General features: G+C 49.6%; 1 long non-coding RNA gene across 8 annotated transcripts in view; it reads left to right on the top strand.

Moving 5' to 3' along the window:
• Gm30003 overlaps positions 1-19,836 on the top strand; it is a 77,257-nt gene that overhangs the window by 33,999 nt on the left and 23,422 nt on the right. The gene's annotated exons all lie outside the window — the stretch shown is intronic.

The following is a 19,836-nucleotide window of genomic DNA, read 5'->3' on the forward strand; positions in this document are numbered from 1 at the left end:
GTTTAGGGCCAGCCTGAGCTACATAAAGTGAGTTTAAGACATAAGCCTGGGCAACTTAGTGAGGGACCATCTCAAAATTAATAGTGAAAAACAAGCAAACAAACAAACCAATGGAAGTGTGCCTCACTGATGGTAGACTTTTTACCTAGAACATATGTGTGCATGTATGTGTGTGTGTAGAGGTGTACACACCTTTTAGAGTCTGGAGAAGTGGCTCAGCAGTAGAGTGTCTGCATAGAATTCCCCAGGGAGGGGCTGGGGGCATGGCTCAGTGGTAGAGCCCCTGCCTAGAATCCCCCAGGGAGGGGCTGGGGGCATGGCTCAGTGGTAGAGCACCTGCCTAGACTCCCAGTGAGGGGCTAGGAGTCAATAGGTTCAACTCCTAGTATTGAAAAGAAATCTCAGCGGACACCTGATCCTGCCTGTCTCTTGCTCTCTATTTTAGCCACCATGAATAGCATGCTTTCCCCCCAGGGATAAATAGCCATCTGCAAGCCTGTTTAGCTCTCTAGGTTGACCCCTTGGTGTCTTCCTTAGCCACTTGTGTTCCTTGAAGCTTGCTGTGCACCCAGCCCTCACCATTGGCCTTCACAGTGTTGGATCCCTGCTTGTACTTGCTTAAGAAGTCAAGTTCACCAGCCACTGAATCACTACACTGGGCTCTCCTGGCTTAGCCTCTCCTGAGACCTTGAACTCTCCTGAATCATGACCAGAGCTTTCCCTGTGTTACAGAACCAACGGCTCTCAGCATTGCTGAGAAATCTGTCTTTTGTTTTATCCTTGACCCTACGGTTTGAGTAGCTTCCTCTTGGGATAGTTTATCATTAAGCATTGTTCATATTTTATTTTATTTCTCTTCCTCCTCTTCTTCCTCTTCCTCTTTCTCCTCCTCCCTCTTTTTCCTCTTCTTCCTCTTCTACCTCCTCCTCTTCTTCCTCTTCCACCTCCTCTTCTTCTTCCCCTTCTACCTCCTCCTCTTCTTCCCCTTTCTACCTCCTCCTCTTCTTCCTCTTCTACCTTCTCCTCTTCTTCCTCCTCCTCTTCCTCCTCCTCCTCCCTCAAGATGGGATCTTTCTATGTACTTCTGACTGTCCTGATGCTTGCTTGCTGTGTAGACCAGTCTGGCTTTGAACTCACAGAGATCCTCCAGCCTCTGCCTCCCAAGTGCTGGGATGAAAGGTGTATAACATCACACCCAGCCATCATTTTTGTTTCCAGTCTTTGAAACTGGAATGGTACCTTATCAGTAATTTGAATTTTATATAATCTTAAGTTTTTGGTTATTTATTTATTTACTTGAGACAGGGTCTCTCTATATTCAAGATTCACACAAAAAATCTACCTGCATCTGCCTTCAAAATGCTGGCATTAATATTCTATCATGCCCAACAATTTAAAAAAATTACATGTGTATGTATATCTGTGCACATGACTGCAGATGCACAAGCAGGCCAGAAGAGGGCATCAGATCCCTGGAAGCTAGAATTACAGGTGAACTTTCCAAGGTGGGTGCTAGGAATGAAATAGGTCCTCTGCAAGAGCAGTACATATTCTTAATCTTTGAGGCATCTTTCCTTTCCCTAATTTAAATTTTAAGAGTGTGTGTGTGTCACATGTTTGCTGGTGTGTGTGCACATGCATTTGTTTACTGGTGTGTGTGTTTTTTGCATGTTTGATGGTGTGTATGTGTGCACATGCATGTGAGTGTGTGTGTGTGTATGTGTGTTTGCACATGCATGGTTGTGGGCACATGTGAAGTCCAGAGAACAACCTGGGAGATGCCCACCTTGTTTTTTGAGACAGAGTCCCTCACTGGGACCAGAAATTTACCAGTTTGCCTAGACAGAATGACCAATGAATCCCAAGAATGCTCCTGTCCCAACCCCTAATTTATTTGTTTATTTATTTTACATCTATTTATGTTTATGCATCATGGCATTCATGTAGATGACAGTGAACAACTTTCAGACATCCACTCCCATTTTCTATCATGTGGGTCCCGGGAATGGGCCCAGGTTTGGCAGCCATGGCCTTGACCCATCGAGCCGTCTCGCTTGCCCTCAACATTTATTATTGTTTGAGATGGGAGCTCAAGATGTAGCCCAGGCTGACTTTCAACTCACCAGTGCTAAGATTTCAGGGGAGTCTCACTACACCCCATTGAGTGGCCTAATTAGTGTGTGCCTCTTGTCCCACAGAGGGGAGGCAGGGATACAGGGAAGGCACTGTGACCTGTTCTTGGGGAGAGTGGGCAGTGGCCTGGACACAGGGATGGCAGCTGGACAGGAGAGGATCGGTTTGGCGTTTCCTTTGGAGGCAGAATTGACAGGTCTTGGCAGAGGCTGGGACGTGGGTGGCGAGGGACAGGAGACTCCAAAGCTGCCTCCTAATTTTCTGGCCCCAAACACTGGGCAGGTGATGGTGCTATTTCCTGAGATGGGGAAGATGCAGAAAGGAACAGGCTACGGAGGAAATGAACACTCCTGTTGGACGAGTTAACTTCAAGTTATAATGTGTCCCGCCTGGTCAGTGATTGACAGAGCCCGGCTGGTCCACACCTGCCTAGGCAGGGCCCCTCGAGGAGCTTCTAAGCCCTGCAATTACTTGATTATATTATATTATGTTTAGTTTTTAATTACCTTTTAAGTGTGTGTGTGTGTGTGTGTGTGTGTGTGTGTGTGTGTGTGTGTGTAAACTTGCAGGAGCTGGTTCCAACCATGTGGGTCGTGCAGAGCCATTCTGGCTTGGCAGCAGGTGCCTTCATCCCTGAGCCATCTCCTGCTTCCTGAGTAGAGTCTATTATCACCTGGAGACACTGGTCCAGAGCCTTCCCAAATGCCAATGTCGACAATTGAAATGTCCCATCTTTTGTTCGTAACAAAACGAAGGACGATGGCCTTGTTCTTGGGGCTCAGCTGGAGGTCTGGGTGTCTGTCGAGAATTCAGCCTAGCTCTCAGGTTTGCCTTTGTATCTCATCCTATGCCCACAGGTCCCTCAGCACAAGTCTCTCTCCTCCTCTCTCAAATGTGTCCATGTGTTCATGAAGGTGTGTGTATACATGTGTGTCCACACGGATGCCGAAAGTTGGCCTTGGGTATCTTCCATGGGTTCCAGTATCTGCTCATGCTATCCTTTGAGACAGTCTCACACTGAGCCCACAGCTCCCTGGAGATCCGTCTGTTTCTGTTTTTGCCCCAACCACCCAGTGCTAGCTTTAACACATGTGCATCAGGCCTGGCTTTTGCATGTGTCAGAGACCCAAACACAGCTCTCCATGCTTGTATAGGAGGGCCTGTGCCAACTACACCATCTCCTCGGACCTTGTTTTGTGAATTGAGACAAGGTCTCTAGCCCAGGCCAGCCTCAGACTCCCTGTGTAGCCGGTGGTAGCTCTAAATCTCTGATCCTCTTGCCTTGACTACCTCTTAAGCAAGTTTTGGGATTACAGGCCTGTACAACACTTCGGGCCATGCTGAGCAAGACCCCAGAGCTGTGTGCAGCCTGGATAAGCATCCTACTAAGAGAGCTACATAAACCCTCTCCCTGCTTTCTCCCCACTTAAAACAGGACCTCACCGTGTAGCCTTGGCTGACCCTGATCTCCTAGTCTTCTAGCTCAACTCCCCAAGGTCTCGGATGATAAGTGTGTACCACCCCAACTGACTGGCATCAGATTTCAGCTCAAATTCCATCTCTTCTGTCTATCCAGTAGTTGAAAGCTGTGTGCATGAAGGAAGGGCTCTGCTTAGGTGAGATGGAATGGTATCCACGTTCCCTCCTAAGGGTCAGGGAGCATTCATTGGTATAAGGTCTGCAGAGACCTCCCAGCAGAGCAGTTCATACACAGTGCAGGAGTTGTCCCTGTTATTTAGTACTGCTTGAGCTCACCCAGCCCACCATAGCAGAGTGTGTACTCTGAGTAGAAGGCTCCCAACGTCTTCTTGCGCTGTTTTTACTTGTATTTGGAGGTGGGGTATAACTCAGGGCTTTGTGCATGCTAGGCAGGGTGCTCTACCACTGAGCCACGCCCCCAGCCCCTCACTGGGGATTCCAGGCAGTTGCTCTACCACTGAGCCACGCCCCAAGCCCCTCCCTGGGGGATTCTAGGCAGGGGCTCTACCACTCAGCCACGCCCCCAGCCCCTCCCTGGGGGATTCTAGGCAGGGGCTCTAACACTGAGCCACGCCCCCAGCCCCTCCCTGGGGGATTCCAGGCAGGTGCTCTACCACTGAGCCACACCCTCACCAGCCCCTTTCCATGTCATACCATTGTTCTGCCTAGTCAGCATATAAGACAAGCCTTGCCTACAACAAATCCCAGTGGCATTCACATGGGGTGACTGAGTGCCCCTATCCCTTCTTGTTAGTGACACTGTTGGTGTAAAACTTGTGTATCATGTGAAAAGCAGGCCCTGGATTCTATCTCCATTACCACAAAAAGACTCCTCCCCCACCCCCAACCCCCAACACTGTAAAAATCCACCAACCTAGAGCCGTGGTGTTCCTGCGCCCATAGCAGTGTTTTATAGCGAGGGATTAGGGTTTATTAAACTTGCTTCAGGGCCCATCAATTTCTCTGTTACTCTCAGGAGCTCCCTAGTCACTGGGCCAGGCAGAAGTCTGGCCTGTGTCATTGAGGAATGGGTTTTTGCTTTTATTTTTTGTGTTATCTAGCTTCTCTCTCGTTCACTCATTTGCTTGCTTCTGATTCTGTTTCTTCTGGTCAAGTTTTTTTTTTTTTTTTTTTTTTTTTAGACAGGGTCTTACAATATAGTACAAGCTGGTCTCAAACTAAGGATCCTCCTGCCTCATCCTTCTGAATGAGCAGGGCTTATTCTCTTTGAGAAGATGTGTGTGTGTGTGCATGTGTGTGTGGTATGTACATGAGTGTGGTGTGTGTATATGAGTGTGATGTGTGTATGGTGTGTATGTATGTGATACGTGTGGTGCATGGTATGTGTGTGTGTGGGGTGCATGGTGTATGTGTGTATGCGTAGTGTGTGTGTGTGTGGTGTGTGTGTGTATGGTGTGTGTGTATGGTGTGTGTATGTGTGGTATGTCTATGGTACATCTATATATATGTATGTGGTGTGTATGTGTGTATGCATGCATGTACACTATGTATGTGTGTATGTGGAGGTCAGAGGCTGACATCAGGTGTCTTCCTCAATTTCTCTCTACCTTAGTTTGGGGGCAGGGTCTCTTTCGGCTGGGCTGGACAGCCGAGAAGCTCCAGAGGGTGTGTCTGTCGCCATCGCCCTGTGCTGGGGTCCCAGGAGTGTGTTGGCACCCCCTGTGCTGGGGTTCCTGGAGCATGCTGGCACCCTGGCTTTTAAGGTGGGTGCTAAGGATCTGAGCTCAGTTCCTCACACTTTTTTTTGAGTAAGCACTTTAACAGCGCAGCCATGGTCCAGCCTCTTTTCCCAGCGCTTCCATGGTTTCTGTGTTCATACTTCCCGCCCTCACTTTCCAGGATGCCATCTCTGACCTGGCTCAGGGACTCTCCATCCAGCTTGGGCTCCATTTCGTCCTTGTCTGGGGACATGGACAGCCTTTACCCCTTACTCTGGAAGTCTAAGATGTAAGATGACAGCTGTCCGGGACGGTCACTGCTCTGCCCCTCTTGAGACACAGGATCATGACAATTCAGGGTGGCTTTTAGAATTCAGTACGAATGGGGATTACAGGAGTCAGCAAGGGAACAATGACTACAGTGGCAGAGCACAATGACACATACGCGCGCGCGCGCGCACACACACCAAAAACAAACAAACAAACACAACAAAACCCATTCTCTAGTTCATTTGGAACAGCAATTCAAGTATTAAAAAATATTTTTTTTGAAGCAGGGTTTCATGTAGTCGAGACTGGCATCGAATTTACTATGTATCACAGGATGACCTTGAACCCCTGATCTTCCTGCCTTCACCTTCACAGTGCCAGGATCACAGGCATGAGGCCTCATACCAAGTTTATGTGGTGTTGGGGACCAAACTTAAGGCTTCCCGGATGTCAAGAGAGCATTCCACCAATTGAGCCCCGCAATGCTTCAACTCCCAGACAAGAAACAAAAGAAAGACTTTTATTTCCTGGCACAGAACACAGTGTGGGAGAGGCAGGGTCCAGTCCAGGCCTGGCTTGTGACCTACATGGGTTCTTCAGCCAGCTTCTCCCTGGCTGGCTCACTGATGACCGTCCCCAGGCTTAGGGTATTAGCCTAGGGACCCAGGTAAAGGGGGGAGGATGGGTGAGGCTGGGGCTCCAGGCTATGGAGTTTCCCTTGGCCCCGACTTCCACAGGGGCTCCATTCCCAGTGTGATAAAAGAGGCATTAAGTGGGAGCGGAGAGGATGAAGTAAGGGAGAAGATATGAGTGACCGCGCCCGGCCCCCCGAGCCTGAGCCCTCCCTGCCCTGCTCCACCAGGAGGCCTTGGAAAAGGACAGGCCTTTCCCCAGCCTCAGCCTGTGCCAGGCACCAAGGGAGCTAGCTTAATCCAGCCAAGCCCGGCCTGATCCCCAGGCTTCGGATGCAAATGCCCTTCAAGTCTCCTTTTGTTTTGTCTGTGTGTGTTCAAGTTTGCGCGCGCGCGCGCGCGCGCGCGCGTGCGTGCGTGCATGTGTGTGTGTGTGTGTGTGTGTGTGCATATGTACTTACAGGGAGGTCAGAGATTGATGTCAAATATGATCGCCACTGTAATTTTTTAGGGTAGGGTCTCTTCACTGAGCCTGGAACTCACTGATTGGTTAGGCTTGTGCCCAGCAAATCCCGGAGAAGATAAGCAGCTTTTACATTTCTTTCCTTTTTTTTTTTTTTTTTTTGAGACAGGGTGGTTTTTCCGTGTAGGTCTGGCTGTCCTGGTACTTGCTCTGTAGGCCAGGCTGGCCTGGAACTCACAGATCCTTCTGTCTCTGTCTCCCAAGTGCTTGGATCAAAGGTGTGCAGTGCCAGCACTGCCCGGCTTCTTTATGTTGGTGTGTGCGTGTGCACCTGTGTGTGCATGTGTGCATGTGTGTGTGTGTATACTGTGTGTACATGTGTAGGTGTAGGTGTGTACCTATGTCATGGTATACACGTGGAGGTCAGAGAAGAACACACGGGAGCAGGTCTCTTCTTCTCCGCAGTGGGTCCCAGGAATGGAACTCACATAGTTACATTTGGCAGCAAACACCTTTATTCCCTAAGGCATCTCCCTAGCTCTGTCCTTGGGCTTTTATTTGAGTGTTTGGGATTTGAACTCAGGTCCTCAAGTCTGCATAGTAAGCACCGGACCACCCAAGCTACTCTCCAGTCTCAGAGGTTTTGTGTTCGTTCTATACCCAGACCTCCTCTCTGTCCTCACTTCACCAGATCTATGTCCTACATCAGGGTTACTTGGAATAAATTAGGAGATCCGATGGGTACGTCCTGCTCTTCTGGGGAAATTCTGAGCCTGTAGCTGCCCAGAGAGGGCATAGTGTCCTCCAGTTGGGCCTGCATGGCCCACCCACCCCATGCCTCCCAGACTCCTTTCCTTTGTGGGGAAAGCTGTTTATTCCCAAGGGTTTCTCACCTCACACCAGAGCCAGCCCCTGAAGGCATTGGCGTGTCATAAACCAGCCTGACCCTAATTTATCTCATCACCATTCCGGAACTGGGGAAGGGAATGGCTCTCCAAGGTTGGGTGGAAGGCTGGCACCATTGACCTAGCCTGGACGGTGACCAAGCTGGATTCGAACCTGGTACCTTCCCCTGCTGAGACCCAGACAAAGAGCGAGTGTGTCCAAAGCGTGGGGTTGGTTTCCTGCTTTGAGTGTGCCAGGATTTCCAAAACCACATAAAGTCTGTGCCCTCCCTGCCACAGAGCTGAATGGCTTCACGTTTTCTTGGGACGTCACCCCGAGCCATCATTGGGAGCCTGGAACATACATGGTTTGGAGGGTGGGCACCCCACGGTGTCTGCTTAGCTTCACAGGCCTCTGCTGTCCTCAGGAACAGCCCTTAGGCACCTCCAGGCTCTAAGCAGTTCAGATGGGACTGTCTCTCTCTTCCCCGTGCTGCTATGGTGGGGCTCAGATAGTGCACTTTTGCCATACCCCAGGAAACCTGTGCTCCCTCTCACACCCAGAGACCTGTCAATCATCCTTCCTCTGCTGGCCCCTCCCCTCCCTGGCCCCAGATGCCTGGTTGTGGTGGCAGGTGCTGGGAACCCCTGCTTCTGAGTGGTGAAAACTGAAGGATTTTTGAAATTTGCTGGCCAGAAACCTAGCTCTAAGCCAATGAGAGACCCTGTCAAAAAAAAAAAAGGGGGGGGTGGGTGGCACTCATGGTTGTCCACTGACCTCCACAAGGTACCTGCACGTATATGATAAAGGAAAAAGAAAAAAAAAACCAATATCTAAGAAACATCAGGAAAATAAAGCAGAGAGATCGGAGGGGGTGAATGTCATGCCCAGAGGCCCTTTTCTGTCCCTGCCTGCCCCACACAGCGATGGCAGGTGGATGCGGGTGAGAGCCAGCCTGGAGGACCCCAAGTTCAGCATTATGTGAGGGTTGCTCTCTCAGGATGGTGACCTCAGTCTACTCTGCACATGAGCCAGGGTCTTAAGCCTGTCTGGGCTGACTCTGAGCCGTGGACTGGATGCTGGCCCTCACGCGGCCCGTGCTGACAGATTGGATGTCTCCGGTGCGCCAGCGGCTGCTGCTAAGTGGCTTTCTGGCAGGGAGTCAAGGGTCACCTCATCGGCAGCTCTGATCCAAATAGCTCTGGCCTGTTTCGGGGGGCTCCTCCCACGTCTGCCGGTTGCATGAGGCTCTGTTTATTGTCGACCCTGTCTAGTGGTCTTTGGGGGAACTAGCTATAGGAACCACAGCCTCCTTTGGGACAGATGGCTTCCTGGTCAGAGAGGGCTTAGGTTGGGGTATGTAGACCACAAAGTCTCAACCACTCATGTTTATCATGAGACACACGTGTAGGGCCCTTCTATGTCCTGAGTCCCCGTTTCTAAATCCTATCCTCTGTCTTCAGACCTGTGCGAGTCTCCAGACTTCTTGTTCTGAGCCTTAGCACTTGGTAAGGCTTTCATTTCAGAGTTGGTTTTGTGTGCATATGTGTTTGTGTATGTGCAGGTACATACAGCTATGCATGTTCATGTATGCACATGGTGCAGAGACTTGAGGTGGATGCCGAATCTCCCTCAACTGCTTCCCAAAGAGTTCTGGTTTTTGAGACAGCATTTCTCATTGGTTTAGGGCTCATCAATTCAGCTAGACTGGCCAGCCAGTCCCCTGCCCCCCCCCACCCCTCACCCCGTGGAGGGCATCGCCCTGTCTCTGCCTCCCCAGAGCTGGGATCATAAGCATGTGCTCTGACTTTTAGAATTTTCTAATTTAATTTAAATTATTTTGTATTTATTTAGTTGTGTGTATGTGTGTGTAGACATGGGTGTACCACTGTGAACATATGGAAGTGGAAGAATAATTTGGGGGAGTCAGTTCTCTATCCTCCCACTGTGGGTTTTTAGAGATCAAACTTGGGTAAAGCTGGTTGAGCGGCGGGCACCTCTGTCCTCTGAGCCATCCCAGCAGCCCACCCTCCAGCTTTGCATTTTACGTTGGCTTTAGATGCCAAGTGACACCCAGGTCCTCCTGTTTAGGACCAAATGCTTTATCAAGTGAGCTATCTCCCCTTTCCCGTCTTCATATTTGGATCAAGCTGGCTTTGAACTCACAGCAAACTTCCTGCCTTAGCCTCCTGAGAGTTGGAATTATTGGCATTTGCCTTCACCTTGATTTGGAGAAAGTCTCTCTCAGGTCTGGAAATTGCCAATTAGTCTCTCTGCTAGCTAGGCCCAGAGCCCCAGGGATCTGCCTGCCTCCTACGTCCCCAACACTGGGATTAAAGTGTGTGCCATCTTGCTTAGTTGTTTTGTTTTGTTTTGTTTTGTTTTGTTTTAATGTGGGCTCTGGGCATCAAACTCATAGTCTCAGGGCAGGTACTTTACCAACTGAGCTGCACCCCTAATGCCCTCATCCCTGCCCTTTCTTGTTTTTAGACAGGTCTCAGGTAAACAGTGCTTGCCTTCAACACAGTATATAACTGAGGATCTCTTGATCTTCTGACCCTCCTGCCTTCACCTCCAGAGAGCTGGGATTACAAATGGTACTACCATGCCCAGCTGTGACAGATCTCTGTGAGTTTGAGGCCAGCTTGGTCTACATAGTGAGTTCTAGGCCAGAAAGGCTAGATAGTGAGGCCCTTGTCTCATAAAGCAAAACACACACACACACAACAACAACAACAAAACCCGAGATGGACAGGCACTTAAGAAATGAGAGCAGAGGTTGACCTCTGATCTTGACGACTGTGTCCATGTACGTGTACTTGAAGAGATGGAAGGTTCTAGAAAACCAAGCTCCTCATTCCTCTTCATGTAAAACGTTGGCAACTGGGAAAAGTTTACCTGTGCATGTGTGCACATTTGTGTATTTGTGTGTGCATGTGCATGCCAGGTGTGTTTTCATTTTGAATGATGTGTATCTGGCAATCATTAGATGTGTGCCTACCACCCTGGTGAACCTAATTGGAGACACGTGCTTAAGAGTCGATAGAGGTCTGGGCAGACCCTGTTATAGGAAGTCCAAGGTCAGGGCTGAGGGTGGGCGCAACGCAATGCACACGCAGAGTCAGGCATCCCTGACTGCTGATCTTTTCCTAGGAAAGAGAACTGGGTGTTCAAAGTCTAGGGGAAAATCTATAAAAGCACCAATAACCATTCATGTTTCTCAAAATAACATTGTTAGGAAGAACTCTGAAGTAAAGAAACAGTATTTCACACATCCTAAATCAGTCCTGCAGGGTCAGGCAATAACTTTGCACCTATCATCTTTCCTGTGCACGAGCAATATCCGTGTCTCCACCAGACCCTGGCCCCACCCTGCCCTACAGCCCTGCTTTACCCAGACACCCATAAATCTCTTCTTGTTCCACAAAATCTTCCTGGGAAAGGCCCCACTCTCTGTGTCTGCTCTTCCGTCCAAACTCTCAACGCCTTCAAGATTTTATGATTTCGGCTTTGTTGACTTGGCCTCCTGGGTTCCCCCGCGGTAGGCGGCTGTTTCAGAGAGGGCTAGAGGTTTTGGGTGACCTCAGCCTCACTCCTCGCCTGGCCTGAGCTAGAGGATCTTGCAAGCAAGATCCCTGCAGCTGCCAGAGGGGGCCCTAGTGGCCACTTACAGGGGGCCTTCAAGGGCATGGATCTTGGTCCAGGTTGTCTCTGTACACTGAGCTTCTAATTGATCTACCTTCAACATCCAGGATCTGGCATTAACAAAATCTCACATTTTATATCCTCCCTGCCCCTCCCCTGATTCTTCTTTCCATGAGAGACTCACAAGGGGGAACAGAAATAAGGTGCAATGCTCATGGTCTTATTTATGTCACAGATGGTCCTGGTTGTCCTCTGAGCTAAAACCACCAGGACACAGATAAAGACATGGCCGAGAGCTGAGGACGTAGCTCAGTTGGTAAGGTGCTTGCTTGGCACACACACAGCACTACCTAGAGTGGGTGTGGCAGCTCAATCTTTTAATCTCGGGATTTGAGAGGTAGAGACAGGAGGATCAGCTAGTAGTTCAAGATTCTCCTCAGCTAGTAAGTTGGAGGTCAGCGTGGACTACTTGAGACCCTGACTCAGAACAACAATAACATCCATCAGTGTTTGGACTTCAGAGTCCAAGCACTCAGCTGATCCTAGGCAACTTTACCCGGAGGTGGTGGGGGGCATTTCTAACTTAGTCCTTGAATATAAAATGCTCCTCACAGGCTTGTGTGTTTGAACACTTGCTCCCCAGCAGATGGCGCTGTGCCAGAGGCTGTGGATTCTTTAAGAGCCGAAGCCTAGCTGGAGAAAGTGGGCTGCCAGGAGAGCATGATTTAAAACTTACTATATTCTGGCCCTGCTTCCTGGAATCCTGAGATATGATCAAAGAGCCCCACTCCCTTGCTGTTACCTCAGAGAGACCCACCACCATGAAACTTGGAGTTAAAATAAATCCTTCTTCTTTTCCCTAAATTGCTACCTTGGCTTAGCTTGTTGTTGCTTTTGTTTGAGGTAAGGTCCCTTTACATAGCCAGGATAGCCTAAAACTTGCTGTGTAGCCAAGGATGGCCTTGATCTTCTGATCCTCCTGCCTCCTGAGGGCTAGGATTACAGGTGGACCACACTGTATGCATGTGTGTGTGTGTGTGGGGGGGGTGAGTTGGGGATGGAAGTCAGGTCTCTGCGCGTGCTGGGTAAGTACTCTCCAAACTACGATGTGTCTCTATCCCCTAAGCTGCTGCTTCTCAGGTATCTGGTTACAGTGATGGAAAAAGTAACTCACAGCACACAAGAGGGGATGAGGAATGCTCCAGTTTTGATTCTATTGCTGTGATAAAATGCTCTGACCAAAAGTTTAGGAAGGATGGGTTTGTTTTAGCTCACAGTTCGGACTCGCAGTCCCTTCAGAACAGAGAAGTCAAGGCAGTCAAACTAGTCCCACCACAGTCAGAGTCAAGAGTGGGGGGAAATGAGTGTATGCTTGCTTATTTGCTTGCTCCTTTCTTGGTTGAATTTGCTGACTTCCATGCTGTCTAGGAACTGCTCCTACCCTCCCCCCACCCCCAGTGCTTGGAGAATAGTGACATGGGATTCACTGATCATCAATCATCCACCGGCCAACTTGATCTAGATAATTCCTCATTAAGGCTCTCTTCCAGGTGACCTGGGTCATGTCAAAATGACAAGCAAAACCATCCGGCACCAAGTCTTGGGGTTTCCAGGCAAGAGGATCATTGAAAATGAGCCCTTAAAGCTATGGAGAGATGATTTACATTCTGAGGAGGGGGTGATGTCTGTGGACAGGGAGCCATGTGCTGTAAGTGAGTGACAAGATTAGAGTTGTGTGTGCAGTTGGAGCAGGTTAAGTCTTCCCTCACAGGTGGCAGAGCAAGCCTAGCTATGCCACTTAAAATTGGAATTTTAGCAAAATTGATCTTTGCTGGTGGTGGTGGTAGTGGAGATGAGCCAGAGGAAGTCACTGCACCTCAAAGCTTACTTCTAAGTAGCTGGAAGCAGATCACAGACCTACTGGCAAAGCTGCGTAGCATGAAGTTTCTAGAAGGGAGCACTGAGGAACTTGTGGCCTTGAAGCATCACTGCTATGCTGATACAGTACGAAAAGAAAATGCAAATGGGGCTGGAGAGGTGGCCAGAGGCCAGGAGAGCCCACCACTCTTGCAAAGAACCTAGCTTCCATTCCCAGCACCCATGTGGTGCCTCACAGCCATCCACGACACCAGTGCCAGGAGATCCAGCAAGGTCTTCTGATGTCTTAAGGTATCACATCAGTTTTCTCAACCTTCCTAATGTCCCGGCCCTTTAACACAGTTCTTAGCCCTTTTGGTGACCCCCAACCATAACTCTATTCCATTTCTTATTCATAGCTGCAATCTTGCTACTGTTATGAACTTCAGGTAGCCCCAAAGGGGGTTGCGACCCACAGGTTGAGAATCCCCACACGACATACACCTGGAATACACAAATTCACATAGGCATGCATGTGGACACATAACAAAAACCTAACTTGATCTTAAAAACCAGAGCAACAGCATGGTTATTAATCTAAAAGCACGAATATATAAAATGTAAGGTATCAATAAATTGGATACCGTCCCAATACAAAAATTTTCATTCTTCTAAGATACTCTTAGGCAATGGCAAGACAAAGACTGGAATCCTTGGAAAATACATACTCAACCAAGGAGTTGTATCTAGAATATAGAACAAGCATTTACAGTTTAATGGGAAGAGGGCAAAGAGCTTGACTGAAAAAAAAATGAGGAAAAGAGGAAAAAGTTTTAAGTTCTCATTCATGTTGAGTATGTATGAAAACTAGCATAACATCTTTGGGATAGTTTGGCTCTCTCTCTTTTTCTCTCTCTCTCAAGTCACATTTAGGGCCAGAGGCATGGATAATTCAGCAGGGAAAGGTACTTGCTGCCAAGCGTGGTGACCTGAGTTCTACATCCCTAGAACTTCTGACCTCCACACATGCACTGTGATGTGCACAGGCACGTGTACATACACACATGGATGAATGAATGAATGAATGAATGAATGTAAAAGAGCACCAAGTAATTAAGCTAACAAGGCAAATTAGACTTGAGAAACATCTGTTCATCAGAAGACACTGTGAGCTGCAAATCTGATCCATGGCGACTCGTCTCATTGGAAGTCACTGATGGACTGAGGAGAGACAGCGGGGAATGTTCTAGAACCAAGAAAATATGTCTCCATAGGAGAACGAGTTACATTAACACACGTTCTAGTTTCCTTTCTGTCGCTGTGGTAAACACCGTGGCTGAAAGCAACTTAGGGAGGAAAGGATTTATTTTGCCTTATTCTGCCTGACAACAGTCCAGCCCTGAGGGAAGCCACCTAGGCAGGATCTTGGTGCAGAAGCCACTCAGGAGGCTGCTAGCTAGCTTGCTTTCTGGCTTGCTCAGCTAGCTGTCCTATATAGCCCAGGACCTCTTGCCATTGGAGTGCTGCAGCCCACAGCGGGCTGGGCCTCCCATGTCACTCACAAATCAAGGTGGTGCCTCACAAGCACAGCAGTGTGCCACTCCTATGGAGGTGACTCCTCAGCTGGAACACCCTCTTTTCTCGTGATTCTAAATCATGTTAAGAAGGCAATAAACACTAACACAGGCAATGTATGTATTCTTGTTGGTTTCCTCTTTTGTAGGGTCTTGCTATGTAACCCAGGCTGGCCTGGAACTTCCAGTCCTTCACCTCAACCTCCTGAATGTTGGGATTGCAAGTGTGTGAAACCACCTGGCTTTATAAACATTAAAAAAGAGAGATGTGATTAAACCCTTTACTCAGATCTTAGATTGGTGAATTCTATTGTAGGCGTATTGTATCTTGATACAAAATTATAGAAACAAAGGAAGAGGGGTTGAGGGGGGAGGCTTAGTCTAGTGGTTCTCAAGCGCCCTAATGTTGCAACCCTTTAATACAGCTCCTTGTGTTGTGGTGACCCACAACCATACAATTATTTCATTTCTACTTTATAACTGTAATTTTGCTACTGGTTCAAATCGTAACGTAAATATCTGATGTGCAGGATAGGTGACCCTTGTGAAAGTGTCATTCAATTCCAGAGCCGTCACAACCCACAGGTTGAGAACCACCAGCTTAGTAGAGTACTTGATACACAAGGGTTAAGACCTGAGTTCAGTCTCCAGAGGTCATATAGAAAGCTGTTTATGGCGGCATGTGCTGGAACCCCAGAGCTGGGAGGCTGGAGACACGTGGATCTTGGGAGCTTGCAGGCCAGACAGTATAATCCAATCAGTGAGCTTCAGACTCCATGAGACAACCCGCCTCTAAATGGAAGGTGGAGAGGCTAGAGGGGACGGCATCCTCCTCTTGCAAAGGACCTGGGTTTAGTTCTCAGCACCTGCATGGCATGGCTCATAACCACTTGTCCAGCGCTAGGGGATCCAATGCCACCTTCAGGTCCCCATGGGCACCTGCACTTACCTGTGTGTGCTTGTAGAGACACACATACGCGCACAAACACAATTGAAAACACAATTTCCAAAAGCAAACATGGTGAAGCATGACTGAGGAAGACATTTGCTGTTGACATCTGGCCTCTGCCTGCACGAGTGAACAGGTACATGCACAGACACGTACACACACATTAGCAGGTATGTGCACAAACATGCTTCCGCACATCGAAGAAACCAAAGAAGAAAAGCATCCCACCAGGGAACTGAAAAGCCAGTCTACAAAGGGGACTGTTTGTAGGGCCTTCGGGGAATGAATGTTACACGTGTGTGGACAGGTGTGTTTGTGTGTACACACGCCCATGCATGTGGGTTGCAGAAACCAGAGCAGGATGTAGGGTGTCTTCCTCTACCTCTCTTTGCCTTATTGGTGTGAGACAGTCATTTACTAAAACTAGAAGTTCACTAGTTCAGCTAGGATGGCTGGCCAGTGAGCTCTCAGGCTCTGTCTGTGTTTGCCCTCCCATGCTGGGGTTCCGAGCAGCGTTCATAGCCATGCCTGGGATTTGAACTCGGGTCTTCAGGCTTGTGAAACAGAGCTCTTACCCATGATGCCATCTCCTCATCCAGACAGGTGCTGTTTGTATATATCTGCACCATCAACACTGAGGCTGATGAAAATGGGTTAGGGACCATCTAGAGACCTGGACAATGGTTGTCCCCTTGGGGACTCACAGTTCTTAGTGGTGATTCTTCTCAGCATCAGCTGTCTGCCTTCTTTTAGTTGCTCAGGCAATTCTAGAAGGCCCCAGATTGGCCCTCAGTTCCCAGCATTCTAGACACAGTACAAGCAGGGATTCCTGGGGCATCCAGGCAGCACCGCAGTGTCGGCAGCTTTTTGGAGGGCTCTTCTGGGGATTCAGTCCTTTCTGGGTGCCCGAGTTTTCGTGGTTCAAATCCTGAGGAGTTTGCAGCCTGCCTTAAGATTATCCCAGTAGGTGGTCATCTGGCTACTATAGTCAGCCTCCCGAACTCTTGTCTTCAGGGACAGTAATGTGCTTAGGAAGTGTCCTGTGCTTTGTCAGACTGTCAACACACCATAAAGACGAACTTTCTGTGGGCCACTGTCCTGCACACCCCAGCCCTTGCCTGGAGGGCAGAGGTCCTTCTGTTCTGACAGCCATGCTCCCTCTTCCTGGCTCAGGGACTGCCATCTCTTCTGACTGGCAAGATCTCTCTCTCTCTCTCTCTCTCTCTCTCTCTCTCTCTCTCTCTCTCTCTCTCTCTCTCTCTTCCTCTCCCAGGGAACAGATCAGCCTGGAGCACAAGCACCCTAAAAGGGCCTTAAGCAAGCCCCCCCCACCCCTCCCTAGGGGATTCTAGGCAGGAGCTCTACCACTGAGCCACGCCCCCAGCCCCTCCCTGGGGGATTCTAGGCAGGGGCTCTACCACTGAGCCACGCCCCCAGCCCTTCACTGGGGGATTCTAGGCAGGGGCTCTACCACTGAGCCACGCCCGCAGCCCTTCACTGGGGGATTCTAGGCAGGGGCTCTACCACTGAGCCACGCCCCCAGCCCTTCACTGGGGGATTCTAGGCAGGGGCTCTACCACTGAGCCACGCCCCCAGCCCTTCACTGGGGGATTCTAGGCAGGGGCTCTACCACTGAGCCACGCCCCCAGCCCCTCCCTGGGGGATTCTAGGCAGGGGCTCTACCACTGAGCCACGCCCCCAGCCCCTCCCTGGGGGATTCCAGGCAGGGGCTCTACCACTGAGCCACGCCCCCAGCCCCTCCCTGGGGGATTCTAGGCAGGGGCTCTACCACTCAGTACATTCCCAATCATTTTGTAAACATTTATTGATTTATTTTGTGTGTGTGTGTGTGTCACACATGTGCATATTTGTGCCATGCGGCCTATGTAGAGGTTAGAGGACAACTTGAGGAAGTCTATTCTGTCCTTCTACATTTACATGGGTTCTGGTGATGGAACTCAGGTCACCAGACTTAGAGGCAAGCCCCTTTACCCACTGAGCCATCTTGCTAGGCTCCATTTAAAATTATTATTATTATTACTATTATTGTTGTTGTTGTTGTTGTTGTTAGTTTTAAGATAGTGTTTTGCCGAGTCACCCAGGCTGATCTTCCTGCCTCAGACTTCCAGGTAGCAAAGATGAAAGACTTCACAAGGGCATGGGCTCATAACTTCTCTTTACCAAAGGGGAAATTAAGATCATGAGAACTGAAGAGGTTGGCTGAAGCCATGTTTCTATGTAGGGGAGGAAGGCAGGCCTGGCCTGTGGTGTTTATGTCTTTAGTACTCTAGGCTACTGAGCTGTCAGTGGGACCCAGGGTATAGATAGAGGGGTGAGCCTCCTTCAAACCTTAATAGACACACGTATGCCTGCGTAAATACACAGGCCTGAGTTCACACACTCTCTTGTGTGCATGCACACACACCTCCGTGTTGCAGACGAGAGCACCCCTCTCACCAGCTCCTCCGTGGGTGATACGCCCTTCCTCTCACCACCACGGCTGTAAGGCTGTAAGATGATGGATGAGGAGCCTCAGAAGGATGGCATGCAGGCCCCTTCCAAACTGGGGCGTCACCCAGAAGAAAATCATGAGGCAAACATGAACAAGCCTGTAAACACCAGCAGACAATAGAGGAGACAGGCCCTGGGGCTCCATAAAGAAAGACGTCCGGCCAGGCCAGAGCTCAGGGCCTGCTTGGCTCGGGGGCAGCTGAGGGGACGTCAGGCGGGGGGCTGCTCCGGGCTTGGCTAGGACAGACGTCTAGGGCCGTGGCTGGCCCACGCAGCTCGGGAGTTGGCCGGGAGGCTTGGACTCGGCACAATAAACAACAGAGAAAGATAAATCGCAAATGTGTCTGGAGATCGGTGGGGAGTAGGAAGAGGTGAACGGGGGTCACCAGGAGGCCCGTTGCTCTCTTTTCTTGGTCATTGCCCCCGCTGAGAGGAGGACCCAGCGTTCCAGGGGACTTAGTCTTGGAGCCCACGGAACTGCTGGGGGTAGTTGGAGGAGGTGGCCCAGAAAACAACAACAGGGCCTTTGAGGGGAATCACTACCTGGAAATTTCCAGATAGCTATTTTAGGTTGCTGGGCTGCTGGGCAGAGAGCATGCTCAGCTCTGGGGAGCTGAGATGGGCAGGGGGGGATCTGGGCAGGGGGAGATCATCTGAAAACTTCTCGTCCTTCCTCATCGGCTTCTTCTGTCCCCTGACTCCCTGTCCCAGTGTGCCCTCCTTCCTAGGCAACAAGCACGGAACACCATCTCTCTCTCTCTCTCTCTCTCTCTCTCTCTCTCTCTCTCTCTCACACTCTCAAATCCTGCCTCTAGGGCTTAGGGGTGGGCTCAGCAGTAAAGGCACTGCTGTACCATCAGACAACACAAGTCAGACAACACAAGTCAGATGACAAGACCGTGACCCCCAGAGCCCACAAAAAGATAGGAAAGAACCAACTCCACAAAGCTGTCCTCCTCTCTCCATCTTGAGCTGTGCCACATTCCTGCCATCTCTCTCTTCCTTTGAGAATCCAACCTCAGCCCCCCAACAGACTGGCAGAGGAGAGGAAGCAGGCAGTTCAGGCTCAGTTGTTAAAGTGCTTCCTTTATAAACACTAGTCTAGTTCCACCTCTAGAGATGATGTTAACTGGAAAAAGAAAAAAAAAAAAAAGAAAAGAAAAAAAAAGCTAGGCACGAGGCATGGTTGTAATCTCAAGAGCATAAGTGAGTGAAAATTTAACGGTAGGGGGGTTTCTTCTGGCTCACAGTTTCAAAGAGTTCAGTCCATGTGTTGGGGAAGACGTGGCAGAATTCATGGTAGCAGGCCTGTGGAGCACCGGCCATTCACAAGGTGGGAGTGGGTGGGGTGGGAGTGAGTAGCTGAGATCAGCTCACCTCTAGCTCCCTACTCCCTTCAGCCAGAACTCATCTCCTAAAACCTCCACGGCCACCCCCAAACAGCCCCACTTGTTGGGGAACAAGTGTTCAAAAACATGTTGGGGGACATTCCAGATTCCAATGCCACATGATAGGTTTGTTATTTCCCAGAGAGTGCTACCTGCTCCCTCATGGCCCACTGCTTTAGGGTCCAGCCACTGCCACCTCATCCGCTCCATCCTGCCGTCCTGTCCTATGAAGTAAGCCACCCCGCTTCCCCAGAGTCTTTAGGATAGAGGAGCAGCCATAGCTTGTGACAGGTCCATCTGGTTTCTTATTCGTTAACTACTATTTTTTTTTCTATTTCACTTCTCAAAATTTCTATTCCCCATGCCTAGAA

Source organism: Mus musculus, chromosome 5, assembly GCF_000001635.26.
Source record: "Mus musculus strain C57BL/6J chromosome 5, GRCm38.p6 C57BL/6J".
Classification (NCBI taxonomy): Eukaryota; Metazoa; Chordata; class Mammalia; order Rodentia; family Muridae; genus Mus; species Mus musculus.